The sequence below is a fragment of the Lissotriton helveticus genome, chromosome 2_1 (genome assembly GCF_964261635.1).
Source record: "Lissotriton helveticus chromosome 2_1, aLisHel1.1, whole genome shotgun sequence".
In the NCBI taxonomy this organism is placed as follows: Eukaryota; Metazoa; Chordata; class Amphibia; order Caudata; family Salamandridae; genus Lissotriton; species Lissotriton helveticus.
This window is the reverse complement of record NC_136059.1, coordinates 724,872,689-724,894,891: the sequence shown is the minus strand read 5'-3', so window position 1 is coordinate 724,894,891 and position 22,203 is coordinate 724,872,689.

Sequence of the window (22,203 nt, the reverse complement as noted above, 5' to 3'; positions counted from 1 at the left end):
TCTTTGGACTGGGTAAGAGTGGTCTGCTTAATTCAGACACTCTGTTCATCACCACCCCCTTTTCTGTATCGTTTTTGGCCACTATAGGTGTGGCAGGGTATACTCAGACATGAGTCCCTTTCTCACTGCTCCATCAGGATTCAAGCAAGCCGGGCCGAAGAGGCTGAAATGCCAGAAACCGGTCCCCGGTAGCTTGTCTCCTTTCTGGTGAAGAATTGGCTTGGTAGTTTGGTCTGCCCTGTTCCCATGATGCACTGGGCCAGGGACAGACTAATTTGCATATAGCCAGGTTCTGAGCTGGGATGGGGCAGTGAGATAAATAACGGTGATGGATCAAGCCCTGATCTTTGGACTGGGTAAGAGTGGTCTGCTTAATTCAGACACTCTGTTCATCACCACCCCCTTTTCTGTATCGTTTTTGGCCACTATAGGTGTGGCAGGGTATACTCAGACATGAGTCCCTTTCTCACTGCTCCATCAGGATTCAAGCAAGCCGGGCCGAAGAGGCTGAAATGCCAGAAACCGGTCCCCGGTAGCTTGTCTCCTTTCTGGTGAAGAATTGGCTTGGTAGTTTGGTCTGCCCTGTTCCCATGATGCACTGGGCCAGGGACAGACTAATTTGCATATAGCCAGGTTCTGAGCTGGGATGGGGCAGTGAGATAAATAACGGTGATGGATCAAGCCCTGATCTTTGGACTGGGTAAGAGTGGTCTGCTTAATTCAGACACTCTGTTCATCACCACCCCCTTTTCTGTATCGTTTTTGGCCACTATAGGTGTGGCAGGGTATACTCAGACATGAGTCCCTTTCTCACTGCTCCATCAGGATTCAAGCAAGCCGGGCCGAAGAGGCTGAAATGCCAGAAACCGGTCCCCGGTAGCTTGTCTCCTTTCTGGTGAAGAATTGGCTTGGTAGTTTGGTCTGCCCTGTTCCCATGATGCACTGGGCCAGGGACAGACTAATTTGCATATAGCCAGGTTCTGAGCTGGGATGGGGCAGTGAGATAAATAACGGTGATGGATCAAGCCCTGATCTTTGGACTGGGTAAGAGTGGTCTGCTTAATTCAGACACTCTGTTCATCACCACCCCCTTTTCTGTATCGTTTTTGGCCACTATAGGTGTGGCAGGGTATACTCAGACATGAGTCCCTTTCTCACTGCTCCATCAGGATTCAAGCAAGCCGGGCCGAAGAGGCTGAAATGCCAGAAACCGGTCCCCGGTAGCTTGTCTCCTTTCTGGTGAAGAATTGGCTTGGTAGTTTGGTCTGCCCTGTTCCCATGATGCACTGGGCCAGGGACAGACTAATTTGCATATAGCCAGGTTCTGAGCTGGGATGGGGCAGTGAGATAAATAACGGTGATGGATCAAGCCCTGATCTTTGGACTGGGTAAGAGTGGTCTGCTTAATTCAGACACTCTGTTCATCACCACCCCCTTTTCTGTATCGTTTTTGGCCACTATAGGTGTGGCAGGGTATACTCAGACATGAGTCCCTTTCTCACTGCTCCATCAGGATTCAAGCAAGCCGGGCCGAAGAGGCTGAAATGCCAGAAACCGGTCCCCGGTAGCTTGTCTCCTTTCTGGTGAAGAATTGGCTTGGTAGTTTGGTCTGCCCTGTTCCCATGATGCACTGGGCCAGGGACAGACTAATTTGCATATAGCCAGGTTCTGAGCTGGGATGGGGCAGTGAGATAAATAACGGTGATGGATCAAGCCCTGATCTTTGGACTGGGTAAGAGTGGTCTGCTTAATTCAGACACTCTGTTCATCACCACCCCCTTTTCTGTATCGTTTTTGGCCACTATAGGTGTGGCAGGGTATACTCAGACATGAGTCCCTTTCTCACTGCTCCATCAGGATTCAAGCAAGCCGGGCCGAAGAGGCTGAAATGCCAGAAACCGGTCCCCGGTAGCTTGTCTCCTTTCTGGTGAAGAATTGGCTTGGTAGTTTGGTCTGCCCTGTTCCCATGATGCACTGGGCCAGGGACAGACTAATTTGCATATAGCCAGGTTCTGAGCTGGGATGGGGCAGTGAGATAAATAACGGTGATGGATCAAGCCCTGATCTTTGGACTGGGTAAGAGTGGTCTGCTTAATTCAGACACTCTGTTCATCACCACCCCCTTTTCTGTATCGTTTTTGGCCACTATAGGTGTGGCAGGGTATACTCAGACATGAGTCCCTTTCTCACTGCTCCATCAGGATTCAAGCAAGCCGGGCCGAAGAGGCTGAAATGCCAGAAACCGGTCCCCGGTAGCTTGTCTCCTTTCTGGTGAAGAATTGGCTTGGTAGTTTGGTCTGCCCTGTTCCCATGATGCACTGGGCCAGGGACAGACTAATTTGCATATAGCCAGGTTCTGAGCTGGGATGGGGCAGTGAGATAAATAACGGTGATGGATCAAGCCCTGATCTTTGGACTGGGTAAGAGTGGTCTGCTTAATTCAGACACTCTGTTCATCACCACCCCCTTTTCTGTATCGTTTTTGGCCACTATAGGTGTGGCAGGGTATACTCAGACATGAGTCCCTTTCTCACTGCTCCATCAGGATTCAAGCAAGCCGGGCCGAAGAGGCTGAAATGCCAGAAACCGGTCCCCGGTAGCTTGTCTCCTTTCTGGTGAAGAATTGGCTTGGTAGTTTGGTCTGCCCTGTTCCCATGATGCACTGGGCCAGGGACAGACTAATTTGCATATAGCCAGGTTCTGAGCTGGGATGGGGCAGTGAGATAAATAACGGTGATGGATCAAGCCCTGATCTTTGGACTGGGTAAGAGTGGTCTGCTTAATTCAGACACTCTGTTCATCACCACCCCCTTTTCTGTATCGTTTTTGGCCACTATAGGTGTGGCAGGGTATACTCAGACATGAGTCCCTTTCTCACTGCTCCATCAGGATTCAAGCAAGCCGGGCCGAAGAGGCTGAAATGCCAGAAACCGGTCCCCGGTAGCTTGTCTCCTTTCTGGTGAAGAATTGGCTTGGTAGTTTGGTCTGCCCTGTTCCCATGATGCACTGGGCCAGGGACAGACTAATTTGCATATAGCCAGGTTCTGAGCTGGGATGGGGCAGTGAGATAAATAACGGTGATGGATCAAGCCCTGATCTTTGGACTGGGTAAGAGTGGTCTGCTTAATTCAGACACTCTGTTCATCACCACCCCCTTTTCTGTATCGTTTTTGGCCACTATAGGTGTGGCAGGGTATACTCAGACATGAGTCCCTTTCTCACTGCTCCATCAGGATTCAAGCAAGCCGGGCCGAAGAGGCTGAAATGCCAGAAACCGGTCCCCGGTAGCTTGTCTCCTTTCTGGTGAAGAATTGGCTTGGTAGTTTGGTCTGCCCTGTTCCCATGATGCACTGGGCCAGGGACAGACTAATTTGCATATAGCCAGGTTCTGAGCTGGGATGGGGCAGTGAGATAAATAACGGTGATGGATCAAGCCCTGATCTTTGGACTGGGTAAGAGTGGTCTGCTTAATTCAGACACTCTGTTCATCACCACCCCCTTTTCTGTATCGTTTTTGGCCACTATAGGTGTGGCAGGGTATACTCAGACATGAGTCCCTTTCTCACTGCTCCATCAGGATTCAAGCAAGCCGGGCCGAAGAGGCTGAAATGCCAGAAACCGGTCCCCGGTAGCTTGTCTCCTTTCTGGTGAAGAATTGGCTTGGTAGTTTGGTCTGCCCTGTTCCCATGATGCACTGGGCCAGGGACAGACTAATTTGCATATAGCCAGGTTCTGAGCTGGGATGGGGCAGTGAGATAAATAACGGTGATGGATCAAGCCCTGATCTTTGGACTGGGTAAGAGTGGTCTGCTTAATTCAGACACTCTGTTCATCACCACCCCCTTTTCTGTATCGTTTTTGGCCACTATAGGTGTGGCAGGGTATACTCAGACATGAGTCCCTTTCTCACTGCTCCATCAGGATTCAAGCAAGCCGGGCCGAAGAGGCTGAAATGCCAGAAACCGGTCCCCGGTAGCTTGTCTCCTTTCTGGTGAAGAATTGGCTTGGTAGTTTGGTCTGCCCTGTTCCCATGATGCACTGGGCCAGGGACAGACTAATTTGCATATAGCCAGGTTCTGAGCTGGGATGGGGCAGTGAGATAAATACCGGTGATGGATCAAGCCCTGATCTTTGGACTGGGTAAGAGTGGTCTGCTTAATTCAGACACTCTGTTCATCACCACCCCCTTTTCTGTATCGTTTTTGGCCACTATAGGTGTGGCAGGGTATACTCAGACATGAGTCCCTTTCTCACTGCTCCATCAGGATTCAAGCAAGCCGGGCCGAAGAGGCTGAAATGCCAGAAACCGGTCCCCGGTAGCTTGTCTCCTTTCTGGTGAAGAATTGGCTTGGTAGTTTGGTCTGCCCTGTTCCCATGATGCACTGGGCCAGGGACAGACTAATTTGCATATAGCCAGGTTCTGAGCTGGGATGGGGCAGTGAGATAAATAACGGTGATGGATCAAGCCCTGATCTTTGGACTGGGTAAGAGTGGTCTGCTTAATTCAGACACTCTGTTCATCACCACCCCCTTTTCTGTATCTTTTAAGTTTGCAGCAGTTAGTAATGACAAAAACGAAAACAATAAATTATTTTATTATTTTGCACGAACAAAAAGATGCAACAATTATGCACGTTTATGAGCACACATGTTAGTCCCCCCATGTGTAAAGTTTAATCTAAGTTGTATTAGCACGACATATCACAAATCATTAATATTATTATTCATGTTATGGAAATGTGACTTCACGAGTTTAAACAAAATTTTGTTTTCTATCTCGCTCCATCAACTCCCTCATCTGGTGATTAACAAATCACCACACCAGCACTCAAAATTTTGGTAATTTAAATTTCTAAGAAATCGATTCAAATTCATTTGTATCAGTAAACCTAAAAGTCTGTTTCTGCATAATCTTTGGAATTAGCATAACGCTCTCTATGTAACTCCTGTAATTCGATCTCCCTTTCTTCTTCTTTTCTAAGTTTATAGATTCTTCTCTTTTCTTTCAACTGTTTCTTTCTTTTATGTAACAAACAACCTATTTTGGTCAAAATAAAAATGAATATTATTATAATCAAAGGTGCCAAAATCTTGCCAAGAATTGAACTTCCGATATCATGAAACCAGTTTTTAATTGCTTGAAACCTTTTTGAAAGTTTCCCTGTAAAATCATCTTCTTCTAAAGGAATTATCTCTGAATGCATTTGTGTAATATTCTTAATGTACATTTCAATATTCTTACTTTCGTCAGGTATATATGTACAACAATGTTGTATATGTAAAATGCCACAGACTCCTCCCTCTTTTGCTAGGAGTATGTCTAAAGCAAGGCGATCTTGAATTAGCATGGATCTAATTGCAATAACTTCAACATTTACTAATTGAAACCCATCAGCTGTGTCAGTTGATAATCTATCAACTATAGTGGATAATTTTCTAATTCTCCCTGCATTTAAGGTTATACCAACAAAAGGTATTACTGCTTGAAAAATATCTCCCAGAACTTCAGTAAAAGTTTCTCTTTTAACTCTATTTACATAATTATGAATTTTAAACAATCCTTCTGAATCTCTGTCAACATGAAACACTTTAGGAAAAACAATTCCCACATAACAAGTTCCATACCAGTGGTCTGGAAGGTTGTAGTAGGCTTTGTCACCACAAACAAAATAAATCCCAGGAAAGATTGGATCTTTTCCACCTTTGAATCCCCAACCTCCCAAAATCTGATAAGTATCTTCACAGTTACTTGCACCTACAAAGTAATTATCAAAAAGTGTATTATCTCTTCTAATGCAAAGCTTTCCACTAACTGGTTTGTCTATGTGAATTGCAATATTGTCAAGCATTTTGCCATTTAACTTCTCATCCTCTTTCTGCCAGAAACTTGACTTAGTCTGCTTGACTAATTCATTCCTCTTATAAATTGCTATTCTCTCCTCAACCATATTCAAAAATTTCTTTCCTTCAGCACTTAATTTGCAAGTTAGATTATTTTTATAAGCATACTCATAAGTAAGTTCGTTAGTAACAAGGAAAAATTCTCTCATTTGCTTTGCTTTCTTATGCTTATTTAAAGCATTTTCAATCTTAATATTTGCAAAAATTTCATCATAATTTGAATAGTAATATTCTAAACGTCCAGTTTGATAAAATAAACTAGTTAACACACTACATGTTACAGCATAAGTGAGAGGAAGCATATTATATGTTACTCCCTCAGAAACAGAAGCAGGTAACTTAACGCAGACGTAGCAGTCTTTTGCATCCATTACCTTAACATATTCACTCAATAGCTTTGTGAATGTATTACTTGAAAAATCACCAATTGATTTATCTTGATGAATGTTAGGCTGATGATCAATAACTTTTGCAGACGCACTATGTTTAGTTTGGCTAACCAGAGCTTTGCTTGTTATGTTAACTTTGTGTAATTCTCTATTCATCTCCAAAGGGATAATCACAGCTAAAACCAACCAGAGCAGAATTAAAATGAGCAGACACACCAGAGTCATCTTACAGCATCTTTTAAAAACAGAACACTTTGAAGTGCTCTCCTTAACATAAGGCATTTTTGGTTAATTTTAGCCTCAAAAAAAATAAAATAAATTTTAAAATTCTAAATTTATATTTACACCCCCCTTTTAAAATAATTCTTTTTTTTTTTTTTTTTTAAAACCCTAAACAAGATTTCTTCGACCTTATGTCATACATAAGTTTTCTTCAACTAAACAGTTTTTCTTCGACCTTGTGTCAACTAACAAATTTTCTTCAGCCTTTTGCCAATTTAATATATCTGTATTTCAATCATTGTCACTAATTTCTTGGATTTCGTTTTCTTCTTCACTACTATCATATATGTCAATAACAGGTGGAATTACTAAGTAAGTCCACTCAGGAGACTTGTATTTTTGGTTTGGTCTTACTATTCTCTTCCCTTTTCTCGATATCACTTCAATTTTTCTTCCAACTCCAACTTCTTTTCCAGGACTCTTTTGACTACTGATTTCTTCAACTTGTTCTTTTGGTTTCTTGATTAATCTGACTCTCAATCTTCCACCAGGCCAGTAGTCTGCTTTTCTCACGTACTTCTTCTTTGGTTCAGAATTATTTGATTCTGACTTCCAAGTCCTTTTCTTTCTGTTTTCACTTTCACCATCCACTTCACTTTCTTCAGTTTCGTCGTCTGAAATTTCAATTGACTCAGGAACTTCTCTATTCGGCAATTTCACTCCTTCAGGAACTTCACTTTGTCTTCCATCACTGGTACTCGGTAATTCGTCTTCCTCCTCTTCCTCAATTACCCCCAACTTCCCAGATTTCGGATTTCTGTTCCTTACTTCAGAGTTTGTTCTCTGCCTTTCGATACTCTCCTGGTCTGAAACTTCTTTTTGTTCTGCTTCTTTGTCTTCAATAGAGACAACCGAATCCTCAGTTATCTTTCCTTTTAACAGATTCTCTTCACCTTCAGAATCTATTTCAATGATTTCTAAGTCTTTTCTTGTTAAATTTCCATTCACTGGCACAGTTTCCAGATGTCGACTTTCTTGTCGATCTTCAGAATCTGGAATTATTTCACCTTCTGTTTCGCCTTCTGCTTCAGAATCAGAATCATCTGTGGTATCACTTTCAACATCAGAACTTTCAGGAGTTGGTACTGGAATAGTATGACTAGGATGAATCCAGCGTTTCAATCCTCTGCACTTTACAGCATTAGTAGTGATCAAAATTATCTGCCTAGGTTTCTGCCATCTAGGAGCTAGACAATTCCTTCTCCGATGTACTTTCGTTCTGACCCAATCGCCAGGTCTCAGATTATGTGTCAAAACCTTTTCATCTGATTGTGCTTCAGTTCCCACCTGATTAGACACAGAAGTTACCATATCAGATAACCTTTTACAGTAATCCAAAATAGCACTGTCATTTATGCTCAACAGTTTACCTACAGGTACAAAAGCTTGCCTCATAACTCTTCCCATTAAAATTTCATGAGGACTCAAACCTGTCTTTTTATCTGGTGTACTTCTTAATGACATCAAAACAAGTGGAAGAGCATCAGTCCACTTTACACCTGTTTCAAGACACATTTTTCCAATTCTGTTTTTAATTGTTCCATTAATTTGTTCAACCACACCTGATGCCTCTGGTCTGTATGCACAGTGTATTTTCTGCTCAATGCTCAAAGCTTCGCAAATTAACTTCATCAGTTTGTTATCAAAATGGCTTCCTCCATCACTCTCAATAGTGACTGGAAAACCGTACCTTGGGATGATTTCTCTGAGCATTAGTTTTGCTACTGTAATTGAATCACAATGTCGTGTAGGGAAAGCCTCTACCCATCTTGAAAATAAGCAAACAATTACAAGCACATATTTCAAACAATTGTGTAAGGGCATTTCAATGAAATCCATTTGTAACCTGGTAAAGGGACCACCCTCTCGACCAATTATTCCTGTCCCCACCACTGATTTTCTGTTTGGATTCATTTGTTGGCATGACAAACACCTTTGACAAAAAGATTCTGCAATAGTTCTAAACTTAGTATTGAACCATGTTTCTCTGAAAAGTCTAACCATAGAATCTCTTCCCAGATGTGCTGGACCATGATATAATCTAGCCATGTCAGCAATCAAGCAATTTGGTAAGACTACTCTGCCATCTTTGTAAACCCACACTCCATCTTCTTCACGTGGTCTACAATCTGATCTTAACCACAAGTTTTTTTCTTCATCATCTGTTTCATTTTGTAAATCTCTAATCTCATGCCATGTTTCTACAACTGTTGTTAGCATTAATGAATTTGAATCAGTTTCTTTACTCCTCTCCCGATTGTAAGAATAATTTTTCCTTGCGCAGTATTTAGCTGTTTCATCTGCGAAGGCATTTCCCTTGGAAATATAATCAATTCCTCTAGTGTGTGCTGCACACTTAACAATGGCGATTTCTTTTGGCAATTGTATTGCTTCAATTAATCTCCTAATGAAAACTGCATTTTTAATTGGTGATCCTGCTGATGTCATGTATCCTCTCTGTGACCAGAGTTGTCCATAATCATGTACAACTCCGTACCCATACTGACTATCAGTAATGATGGTAACTCTTATATCCTTTGATATTTCACATGCACGAATTAAAGCAATTAATTCAGCCACTTGTGCTGAACGAACTCCTTCAAGACATGATGCTTCTTCGACATCTGTGACTGTACAAACTGAATATGAAGCTTTTAAGACACCTCCTTCGGATCTTAAGCATGAGCCATCTACAAAGTAGACAAAATCCGATTCAGACAGAGGTCTGTCTTTGATGTCTTTTCTTGGTTTAGTGCAGAATTCCATGACATCTAAACATTCATGTTCTGTTTCAATGTCATCAACAATTTCAGAATCAGGCAGTAATGTAGAAGGATTCAGATTTAAACATCTTGAAATTGAAACATTATCTGCTCCTAGTATGATTTTCTCATACTTTGTCAATCTACTACTTGTTAAATGCTGAGTCTTACTTCTTGTCAGTAATATTTCTACTGAATGAGGCACAAAAACTTTCACAGGAAATCCCATAATGATCCCCTCACTTTGTTCGAGGCTAATACTTGTAGCTGCAACTGCTTTCAAGCAACCTGGTAATGCTTTTGCAATTGGATCAAGAACTGCAGAGAAGTATGCAATAGGTTTCTTTAAATTTCCGTGTCTCTGAATTAACACAGATAATGCACATCCTTCTCTCTCACTGCAATACAGTTCGAAATCTTTCTCATAATTTGGCATACCTAAAGCAGGGGCTTGGCATAAACTCTTTTTCAGGTTCTCAAAAGAATCCATCTCAGCATCATTGAGAATAATTGGATCTTTTACATCTGACTTTGTCAGTCTTTGTAGTGGTTTTGCAATTACTGAAAATCCACTTATCCATTGTCGACAGTAACCAACCATTCCCAAGAACATTCTGACCTGTCTTTGTGTTCTTGGTGGTAACATTGCTTGAATCATTTTTATTCTCTCAATTGTTACTTGTCTTTTTCCCTTTGCAATTCTGTGACCAAGATATTTTACTTCTTGTTTGCAAAACTGTAGTTTTGCTGGGGACACTTTATGTCCTTCTTCTGCAAGACGATTTAACAGAATTATTGTGTCTGTCATACAATTTTCTCTTGTCTTTGCAGCTATTAACAAATCATCAATATACTGCACTAGCGTAGACCTACCAGGTAAGTCTAGGTCTTCTAATGATCTTTTTAACAGTTCATTAAAGATTGAAGGACTTTCTGTATAGCCCTGAGGGATTCTTGACCATCCGAGGGTCTTACCTTGGAATCTGAAAGCAAAGATTTCATAACTGTCTGGATGTAAGGGAACAGTAAAGAATGCATTGCAAAGGTCAATGACTGTATACCATTCAGCATCATGTGGAATCTGGAATAGAATTACTGCTGGATTTGGGACCACAGGACAACATGGAACGACAATTTGATTAACCTTTCTCAAATCTTGTACGATTCTAAATGTTCCGTTAGACTTTTTAACTCCCATAATTGGTGAATTACAAGGACTACTCTCCATTTCTTTTAATACACCTTGCTTGATTAATTTTTCAATTATTGGTGTAATACCTTCAATTGTTTCTGTTTTCATTTTATATTGTGGAATGTTTGGAAATTCTATTCCCTGTTTCAATGTAATTTTTACTGGATCTACGTTTTTCATCAGACCCATCTCATTTCCAGTAAAATCCCATATTTCAGATGTCACTGTTTCCTTGAGTTCTTCAGGTAAATCCTTTTCTTCAAATGCAGGAAACAATTTTGTTTCTTCTGCTTCCATCATCATCATTGTCATTCTGTATAAACCATCTTCCTCCATTGTTTGTAACTCAACTCCATCAGGAGAACAATATATTCTACAATTCATTTTACATAGGATGTCTCTGCCCAATAGATTCACTGGACTACTATTACAAACCACAAATCTGTGTTTGTCTCTGTAATTTCCAATTTCAACTGGTACTGGATCAGTTAAGTCAGTTTTAATTTGCTGATTACTTACTCCGACAACTTGGATGGTATCCCCAGAGAGAGGTAGGTTTTCAATTTCCACTGATCTAACAGTAGAACGGGTAGCACCAGTGTCCACTAGAAAAGTGATGTCTACATCATTAACTTTCCCGTTTACAAAAGGACCAGACTGGTCAACCTCAAGAGTGGCTCCAACAACACACTCTTCCTCCTCTCTCGGGCACCGTCAGCAATAATCATCAGAATCGCTGTCTTGACTTTCTGTTAATAAAAACTGTTGTGAAGCATTTTGCATTTGAACTCTTTGCTGCTTTTGCTGTTTTTGTGGTTTTATTACCTGTTCACTTCCCTGAAATCCCACGTTTGGATTATATTTTTGAACTCCCCCACAATTCGGAAAAGGTGGTTGTGGCAATTGGTCTTGACGATTATTCACCTGTTGCTGTTGCTGTTGCTGCAACTGTCGCTGAATATTTAATTCGTTTAACCCCTGTTGCATCTGTAGCTGTCGCTGCAGGTCAACACCATTCTGCATCTGTGGATTCAATAAGGGATTCTTTAAGTTTTTAGGAGGATGAGGACACTCGTCTCTCCAATGTCCAATTTCGCCACAATTAAAACAAGGTAATCTTTGTTTCAACTCCTCAATCTTTGGGCTAAATTTCTTTGGGAAATTATTACTTTTAAACTTTCCTTGTATCTGGTTTGTATTTCCAGTTTGAACAAAATTAGTGTTCTTATTACCCATGCTGGCAATCTGTTGCTCAGCCACTTTTACCTGAGCCCACATGGCTTTCTCCTTGAGCTTCTTCTGTTTTACTTCTATTTCATCACTGCAATATTTAGCCTTTCTTAGAATATCATCTACAGATAGAGATTGCCATCCGACAATGCTATTTCTGATCATTTCTCCAATTTCAGGTTTTAGTCCATAAACAAATCTATAGACAAAATGGCTCATGTCTTTTTCGTCTAGTTTTTCATAACCACTGTATTGTTTAAAGATTAACAGTAGTCTTTCATAAAAAGAATGAACTGATTCTTTTGTTTCCTGTTCTGTCCTTTCTATTTTAACCCAATCGACTTCTTTGGGTGGAATTTTGTTTTTCATCCAAACAATCACTTTTTCATAAAAATCCATTACAAGTGGATTTGGAGCACCTGTTTCTTTGATTCGCTCAGGTTCTGTTTTTGGCCAACTAATCGATATTTTACATTCTGTCCAAAGATCTGATGGAACGACAATATCAAAAAATCCATCTAAATCAATCCACAGAACTTTTGACACTTTGATAAATCTATCGACTTGCCTGTACCACTCAACTGGTTTTTCCCTCAATTTCGGAAAGTCATTTGTAAATAACAGAATGTCCTGTCTCGACCAAGGGACATGAACATATCCTCCACCTGCAATTTCTCTCATTGGAAATTGTTTTGACAATTTTTCCAATCTTTCATCTTCCTTCTTTTTCGTCCATTTTACTCTCCATTTATTCAGTTCTCCTAGCTTTTTGATATAGACAATCAAATCTTTTATATGTACTATTCTTCCCATTGAGTTCAAACTCTCAATGTCACTTTCTGAAAAGTCTAATCTGTAATGTTTCGCAAAATTCTTTTGTTTGCTCACATCAATTTCAAGTTCTGCTGCTAGATCCTCTAGTTGATCATATTTATTTTTTGTTTTCCATTGTATGCTTTTGCAAATGAACAGTAGTTCATCATCTCGATAGTAATTTAAACTATCTGGACCGATTGTTCCAATTATTAATTCTTCGATATTCGCTTTTAATTTGGCCACATCAAGTTTTGGTGTGGTTACCCTGACTTCAGGACTCCCTATATCTGATATAGCACCCATTGGTGTTTTTGGAGATAAATCCTCATTAAAGGTTAAATCAGGCATTCTCGATTTAGAAGAGTTTATTTCAGATAAGTCTGAATAACATTTTTCAGTAGCCTTTTGAATTTCTGCATTTAAAGAAATAGTTAATCCTGTCTTGTTTGTTTCCTTTTGGTCAAATACAGGCTGAACAGGACCAATCGTTACTGGAACTGTTACAGCTTCCATGCCTTTTGTCATTCTTTTTATTAATTCTTCTTTAGATCTTAAATATTCATTATAATCAACATCTTCAACATTTCTTGCCTCTCTTGTATAATCTTTTGGAGCTTCTCTTGCCCTTGGGGCCATTGTAAAATGTCTACCTTCATTTCGAGCATTATCGAATTCTGGTCTTCTAGGAGTTTCAATGACTTCACAATTATTTGGATAAAGTTTAGGAGCTTCATTAATTGGAGGTGCACTCGGTGAAGTTTCAGTAGAAACCACCGGAGTAGACCATGATCTAGGAGGTCTCAAAGGCTGATTCTTTCTAGCAGTTGTATATATTTCTTCCATAACTGCATCCTCAGATTCACTTTCCATAGATTTCCCTGTAGGAGTACCCATTACCATTTCCTGAATTAAATACAATCCTTCACTCATGTTTCCCTGTCTCCACATTCGCAATCTATCTTCATGAGTTTCTCTTCTCCAAGGTGGATTTTTAGAAGGTCTTTTAATTCCACTAGCTTCTCTTTGTAACTGATACATCTCGTCTTCCCACTCAACTAAAGCTTCAAATTGAGTTGGTCTCGGTTTCGGAACAAGAGCGTTCATTTTCTCTCGTAAATTTCTCAAGACTTTTACATTAAATGAACCATCATCAGGCCAAGTTAAAACACCGTCATTCTTAGTATAGCGTTTCCAACTATCGAACCATAAGACAGTATGATATCCATATTCACCTTCCATATACGCTGCAGGTGTTTTATACTTATGAAGTAGTTTACCACCTCGCGTTTCGATTTTCTTATCAGGTGAAAATAAATTCTTAAACTTCTGAAATAATGTTGGCTTTTTCTCAACATGTTTAAAATGATAACTCATTTTTAAAAGTTAAATCTAATTCACAAAATCGTTCGTAAAATATTTCCGGGATGTTCCGCAAAACAACCAATCCGTGCGCGAAACACACCAACAAGCCAATGACAGTTGAGCTACGTCACTTTTCTGCTCAACCAATAAAATTGGAGTTTTTCTGAAAGACCAATCAGCTTACAGGTCGTCAGAGACTCAAGAGCCAATCAGAATATAGCTTGTGACGTAGGTCACCCAATCCCAGCGCGGCTCTGTGACGTACACAGCAGCTGCGGTTTCTCGTTTCTCACTCCTGACGCTTACCCCTCCTTCACAAAATCTTTTCACAGCACCATTTTAAGAACACTTTTCAGTGTAAATTAATTCTTAACAATGACTATAAGGACAACATCTGTTCGTTTCACTATTTAGGATAGTTTACATACATTCAAGTATCCACACTTCGGAATAGACGGCGCTATTCACACTAAGGGTAATATTCAATTGTCAGTAGAGTAACCCTTACCCTACCCTTCTAACACGTATAATTATGAACTCGCTTTGCTCTGAACGCACCGCGAAGTGACAGTTCTAAGAGTTCCACTTGAACATAAAATACAAATCAAACTCGCACTTTCACACTGAAAATTCCCTAATTTCAAACACACATGAAATCCGTACAGGACTCTCACCTGTTTATAGAGATCATGCACCGTTAGCAAAATAACGACGTTATCCGTACAGGGCTCTCACCTGTTTATAGATATGAAACATGTACCCGTACAGGACTCTAACCTGTTTATAGATAATCATGCACCGACGCTAATTTACCCTTCACTCAAGCTCGGATATAACTAATACTCATATCACAGTGAGTTTTATGGAAGGCGCTTTGTCCCTATTCTCATGCTGCTTTAATTTCTTAGAAAACCCTCACTATTACAAGATTCACACCTAGCCCTAAAACTGTGCTGCTCGGCGACAACACTATGGTACACGGCGATACCTCTTGTGATACTCGGCGATATCACTACAAACAGAACAGATGGCTTGCGTGACTAATTTCTCGCCACACAATCTATACCGGTATAGCTTACAGATAGCACGAAAAACTAACTTAACATGTGTTAAAACATCGATCCTATTTCCATACCATAACGCTTTAGTAACCCTTAGCAACCAACATATTACCTTGGTTACCCTTAGCAACCATCCTCTGCTACCAGAGAATTGATCCAGCGGCCTATAGAAAATATATCATAAACAACGCTACCCAACTTCATAACCTATAAACAAAATGATATACTAAATTATGGACCCATTTATAAACCTGACATATTTTGGGCCTACTGAATCAGGTGGTCAGATTAAATCTATATACACATTATCTACAATCTATATACAATTTTATACATCTGCGGAAAGAATATTGTCATTAGAATAAAACCTAACCATTTAAACGACCACCATTGGCGACATGATCTAGCTAATAGTAACCTACACTCCTGAATAATCAAGACCAGCTTGTTTGTCAAAAGTATGATTTATTTACTAAATTATGGTATATAAGTTGATAGTTTTATAAATGAATTTTATTAGCATTGAAGCAAGCATGATTGTAAAGAAACGTGAGAAAAATACAATTTAAGCAAGTGAATCAAAATTAAAGTGAATATTTAAAGTTTAGCATTTCTAAAACCTAAGTCCCTAACTAAGCTAAATAGATAGAAATTAAAGTAAAGTTCTTTGAGGATTCTTACGTGCTCCACGCAATGTCCGACAGCACTTCACCCTCATCGGAAAGTCAGAAAGCAGCAGCCAGCCCATCCCTAGGGGCATGACTTTTTATACCTTTCTACGCTAACTAAACTACGCAAAGGAAAGTTTTCAGAAATCTTCGACGTCCCATTGGCTGAGAGTGACAAGTGACATGTCACCCACATTTCAAAAGTTCCATTAGGTCACTTTTCTTAAGGACCATTGTCTTTTCTGTATGCAACCAGGAGCTTCCTAGGTTTGCAACAAATGTCTCATTGCTTCCAATTGACTTCCGCGGATGCCAAGTTAAGGGCTGACAAAATGTTCTTTTTCGACCTTGGCCATGTCCGACAGAATGATGATAGCACGTCAGTTTTTGCTTTGTGAACGCAGCTTTTGACTAACATTTTATTTCAGAATGGGCGTCTCGTGACTTTTGCTGAAGTAAAATTCAACTTTTTGTAGCTCGAGCAGACTAGGCCCAAAAGCAGGAAACTTATGCTTTCTAGTATAAAACAAACACAAGAAAAGTATTAATGTAAGAAATAATGTAGATTCTGTATCCACCCCAAGATTTACTAATTAATTAACCCACCCGATTAATCAAATGTTACCTAGCCAATGCAAACAAATAAAGCAGCGTTTATATCTACCAGTCTTCAATAATCCATGAGACTTATATGCACCTAGAATAGTGGAAATGACATCACACAGACGAGGAAAAAGCAAAACAAGCACATGCTTCTTTTAAGTTTGCAGCAGTTAGTAATGACAAAAACGAAAACAATAAATTATTTTATTATTTTGCACGAACAAAAAGATGCAACAATTATGCACGTTTATGAGCACACATGTTAGTCCCCCCATGTGTAAAGTTTAATCTAAGTTGTATTAGCACGACATATCACAAATCATTAATATTATTATTCATGTTATGGAAATGTGACTTCACGAGTTTAAACAAAATTTTGTTTTCTATCTCGCTCCATCAGCACCACAGGAGGTGGAGCCAGCTTTGTGGAGGGAAGGCACAGCCCTATTCAGGTCCCAGGTGCAACTCCTCCCTCCCATCTAGATCTAGATGTAGATCTCTCTATTCAGCACTGGGCTGACCCACCCTGTCTCCTGGCATCCCCCAGCTCCTGTCAAGAAAATACCTACTTTCTAAAAGTGGTATTTTCAAACGCAGAATGTTAAAACCAACTTCACTAAAAGATGTATTTTATCATTCTGAGTTCAGGCATACTAAAATCAAATTTCTACCTAGTTCTCTGAGTCGGTTAGGATTATAAGATGTAATCATCAAACTGCCCATTCTGGCCTCTGGAGAATAGGCAGCCTTGCAATAGTGAAAAACAAAAATGGCTGTAATTCACTATTAGGACATGCCACACACATCAGGGCTTGTCCTACCTTATACTTACAATGCACCCTGCCCTTGGGCCTACCATAGGGGCATCTGATATGAAGAAAAGGGAAGGTTTAGGGTCTGTCAAGTGGGTGTACTTGCCCAGTCAATATGGCAGTACCAGACTGTACACAGGCTCTATAATGGCAGACCTGAGACACACATTTACAGGCTGCTTCTGTGGGTGGCACAACCAGTGCTGCAAGCCCACCAACAGCATTTGGATTTACTAGCCCCGGGCACACTCAGTGCACTGTACTTGGGTCTGACTAGTAAACCAAATCAGCCAATAATGGAGTCACTAATCCATACATCAATTTACCATAGGGAGAGCATATGCACTTTAGCACTGATCAGCAGTGGTAAGTGCCCAGAGTCATAAAACCAACAAAAACAGGTTAGACAAAATACAGGAGAAAGGGAAAAAGTTCAGGGATGACCCTGTGTTACATTCTATAATTAATAGTGTATTTAGTATTACATGTAGGTTATGTATTCATGCTCCTTTAAGGCATGCAACATGTGTATTTTCCAAGACAGTTCTTTATTCCAAACAGAACTTTGCTAATGTATTGTTCAATCACTATGGGTCAGTTTCATCTGGATTTTGTCCTATCTGGATCTGTATGCTGTGCTGACAAATAAACATCTTTAATTTATTCTTCCGGACAGCTTTTTAACAACATTTGGTGACAAGGACCAGTTCTACTCCTGCCATTCTCAGCACAGGAGCAGAGTATCATCGAATCCACCATTATATATTTTTTTCTTGGAGCATATCACCGTTCGTTTGCTTCCCTCGCGTAAAGAAGCATTGGAGGACTATCCCTTTTCAAGATTTAAGCTACTGTGGATCATTTCTTGCATTTTACCAGATTTTTTTTTTAATATACATGATTACATCCTACAATCAGTGGCGCATCATTTTCCTTACCGCATTTTTTAATTATCAACTGATTGCCGTCACGTTCATCTTGAGCGCGGAGCTCTGTGCATTCCAACTCACACGTAGTTGAGTAAGCTTTCGTCACTACGTGCATCACGCAAAATGTTCGTTCCTGCCGACGACTGACAGCGCTCACGTCATTGCGCTTAGCCGAGCAGGCACATTCTAGTTGCCTAGCAACCACAAGCCACACAGAGTTCGGCTTTCTTCAAGCACAGGCGATCACTAAGACATCGCGCTGCAACCTGCAAAGCCACATGGAGATCGGCTTTCTTCAAGCACAGACGATCACATATTTAAGGTCATTTTAACCGGAGGAAGTACTCACGCCTGATTTATATTGAGCACCTGCTTCACGTATGTTTTAAAATTCTCTAACCACATTATTATTATTATTTTTTTATTATTATTTTCAACTTTAATAATATATTTTTTTTATGGATTGATAATTCTTTTGCTATTTTCTACCTATTTGTACATCATTACAGCATTGGTACTTTTCACAGTTATTTACAAGTGTAAACCTTCACCTCAATTATATTTAACATGCAGTTTGATCCTCCAGCAACATTTCTACAAAATAAGGGTGATCCCCCCCATGCCTTGGTCTAGATGGAAAGAAGAATTCTTTAATTACATGAAGGCCATTGATGGGGAGCGCATGGGAGCGGAAAGAAAGAAAAGCATTTTGCTTCATTGTCTTGGCTCAGAAGGTCAGGAAATTTTCAGAACTTTGCCCCAATTTTCTTCACATTCTGATGATGGTGACTCTATGAATGTTTATGTTAAAGCCTTAACTAGACTTGAGAAGAGGTTCAAACCAACAGCTAACATTGCCCTCAACAGGTTTAAGTTCTACACCAGAGCACAGAGAAATGATGAGTCCTTTGATGACTTTCTTACTGCCTTAAGATCGTTGAGTTTACATTGCAACTTTGGGGCACTGTCCGATGAAATGATCTGTGATCAGATCATTGTCCACATTAAAAATAAAAAAATTCAAGAAAAACTTTGGTGCATGGGTGATTCCAAATTGGAAGAAGCTATTGCAATAGCCAAATCAATATGTCAGAGAAATGGATGGATGTAGTTAAGCAAAATTCTAACACCAGCAAATCTAAAGCTGAAGAAGAAGTTTGTATTGTCAAATCCAAACTTGACAACAAAAAATCCAGCCTAGCACAAGGGAAAAACAAAAGCACTTTTAATATTTTAATAATAAGAGACAAGACCACTCTAATAATTCTTTTTCTTGTTTTAGGTGTGGTAGTAGATCCCATATTGCTTCTTTCCAGGGATGCCCGTCTATAAATAAAGAATGTAAAATGTGTGGAAGAATAGGACATTTTAGCAATGTCTGCAGGGATAGACGTTACAATAGCCAACCACGCTATTCTACCAACAATGTAGATTCCACGAAAGTGTCCTGTGTTAATGAAAGCGTAGAAGTGAATCAAGAGTCCAACAAAGGTTTTGTTGTCTCTATTATCCAAAGAGGTTGTGTAATTATACGCAGTATGAGATCACCCAAATGTACTTTTCATATTCTCAGCATTGAAGTGGAGCTCATTGTAGACTCGGGGTCACCATGGACAATTATTACTAGAGAGAATATATATTTTTCTTTTTTGAAAACCTTTATTGGTGCAATCAAATCAGTACAGGCGCAGGCCTACAACCACAGGGGCCGGCCGCAAACTCAGGAGAGAGAAACAGGAGCAGTGCAAATGTCCACGGTTCAGGGATGAATCACGTTTTAGTCATAATACGTGGTTGTAGCACAACGAAGCACAAGGATAAGAGAGGTCCATTTTTATAATATTGAAAAAGAAGCGGAGGCGATATCATCAGAGGCATCACACTACACAATATACAAAAAGAGACGGGAGGGGCGCATCCCTCCAAGCAATCGGGAATCAATGGTGAGCAATAAAGCCAAAAACACACTACGCCCGCCGAAGCCAGGCCAGGAGTAAAGGTCAAACAATGGCGAGCAAGTTAGCGAGAACATCATATGGAAAACCCACCCGTCCAAGACAAGAAAATAGAGGCAAGCGCAGATGCCCGACAGAAAAGGGATGAAAGAGGGAGATACAGCCAACCCCACTAAGAAGGAAAGGAGAAAGGGACCATAGAACAAAACAAACTAAAATAACAAAACCCCCCCCAACACCCGCCACCCTACATCACCGTAATGGCTATGGCCTACCCCACTAACAGCGTGCCTGTCGCCCCAGAATTACCCTAAAGAAAGGAAATAAAGATAAGAAAGAGAGGAAAACAATAAAGAAAATTCTGAGGAGAAGGGCCGGCGATTCAGATACCTGGTCCCTCCCACCCCCCATACTAAAATCGTATCAACAGAAGCCATAGAAAGTACAAATATCAGCAAGCACATAAAACGCAATCAATTACAGTCCCAAAAGACGTGTCCTTGAATCACCATTAACCAGCAAGAAGCCCCTCCAAGTCCCAAACGAGGTCACCCCTGGCCACTTCTGTTAATAGTAGAAATGTTAAACAGCCTTGCAGTTGGGAGACAACTCGATACAAAAGATTCAATCGTCCCAAGCAAATCAGGTAGCGCCGCCGCCCAACATCGTCCCAGCCACCGAGAAACAACTGACGATGCATGGCGGAGGCCAGAATGCAGCAATACACAGACCACCAACAGTTCCAAGTCCAAAAACAGGTCCGCCAAGCACGGAAAGGAAAGCACGGGATGCGGGAAGCATCGCAGCACAGCCCGGGCCCCATGCGCCATGGATCGTTGGAGCCTCTCCACCTGCTGGTCAGAAAAAGGCCCCGATGAGACAACCACCTGCGGAACAGGTGTGACGACAACTAGCTCAGGAACCACATCCATTCTCACCCCCAAGACTGTAGACTCAGCCGGGGAACATGGCACCGCGGCAGAAGGAGACTCATCGGCACCGACTCGGGGGCAAACCACTACGCTACAAAATGGCGGGTCAGCAATGGCGACGATCCGTCCCTCCAAGTCCCGGGATCTCCAGAGCAGAGCAGTCCGCAGGGTTATCAGTGCAGCCAGTACGTGGCTACGCGGAAGCGTTGCCCCATGTAGCCCAATTCCAGGGGTCTCAAATTCAGGGATTTTTCCGTCCCCGGGAGGGGTGCGTTCCAAGACGCCATCCGCCATTGCAGCCATTTCGTTCTCCGTCACTTCCCCTCCACCTCCGAGTCCAGTCCGACCATCAGAGTCAACAGGTCTCACGGCTGAAATTCGACAGGCGGCGCTTGGTGCAGAAAGGAGAGTCAACAAAAGGCCGGGTGCGCTCCCCGCAGCTCGCCGGGGGCCAGCTGCCGGTTCCCGGACGGGATTATTAACATGGCCGGGCGTCACACCCAGGGGGAACCGGGCGACACGGCCTCTCTCCGGCTCGGCGATATCTCAGGTTCACGGGGCAACCCACTATTGGGAGTGGGTTGGCACCAACTCTCCCGGCTCGCGGCTCCCAGGCTCCTACCGACCGTCTTCTCATCCAAACCAGGGCCACCAACACTACGAACACTGCCGGGCGACCTCTGCAATCGAGGCCCCGGCGTCAGCGCCGCGAAGGCCGGCAAGCAGACGGGGACAGGTCTTCGGATCTACTGCACGGTGGAGCCTCAGAAATAGATGGTAAGTGATCGCTTCTCTTCAACAACTTAGATCGACAAGCCTCGCTCAGGATTATCATCAGGATAGACGTGCGGGGAGGAAGGGCCCTCGGAGCCAAGCGTTCAGGCGACTGTTCCGATCGCCATCTTGGCTACTCCTCCCTAGAGAGAATATTTTAATGAAAAATTGGGAAATATATGTGATATTACAAACCTGCAACCATCAGACATTATTGCAGAAAGGTTTGATGGTTCAAGTACCTTTAGTTTTTAGGAGTAGATCAGCTCATATAAAATTGTATATTGCAGTCAAGGGAATCAATGTTCTAGGTTGGCATGATCAGTGGGAATTGGGCATTACCCTCAATCCACGGTCCAAAGACCCAATTTCTCTTTGCAGTGAACAAGATATGGTAAGTGTCACGAGAAAGGGTACAGATGGAAAGGAGGACATGGATTATTGGAGTCATAAATATAACAAGGTGTTCTGTGATAAATTGGGTACATTTAAACATTTTGCACATAAAATAGTTTTAAAGGAAAGTGCACTCCCT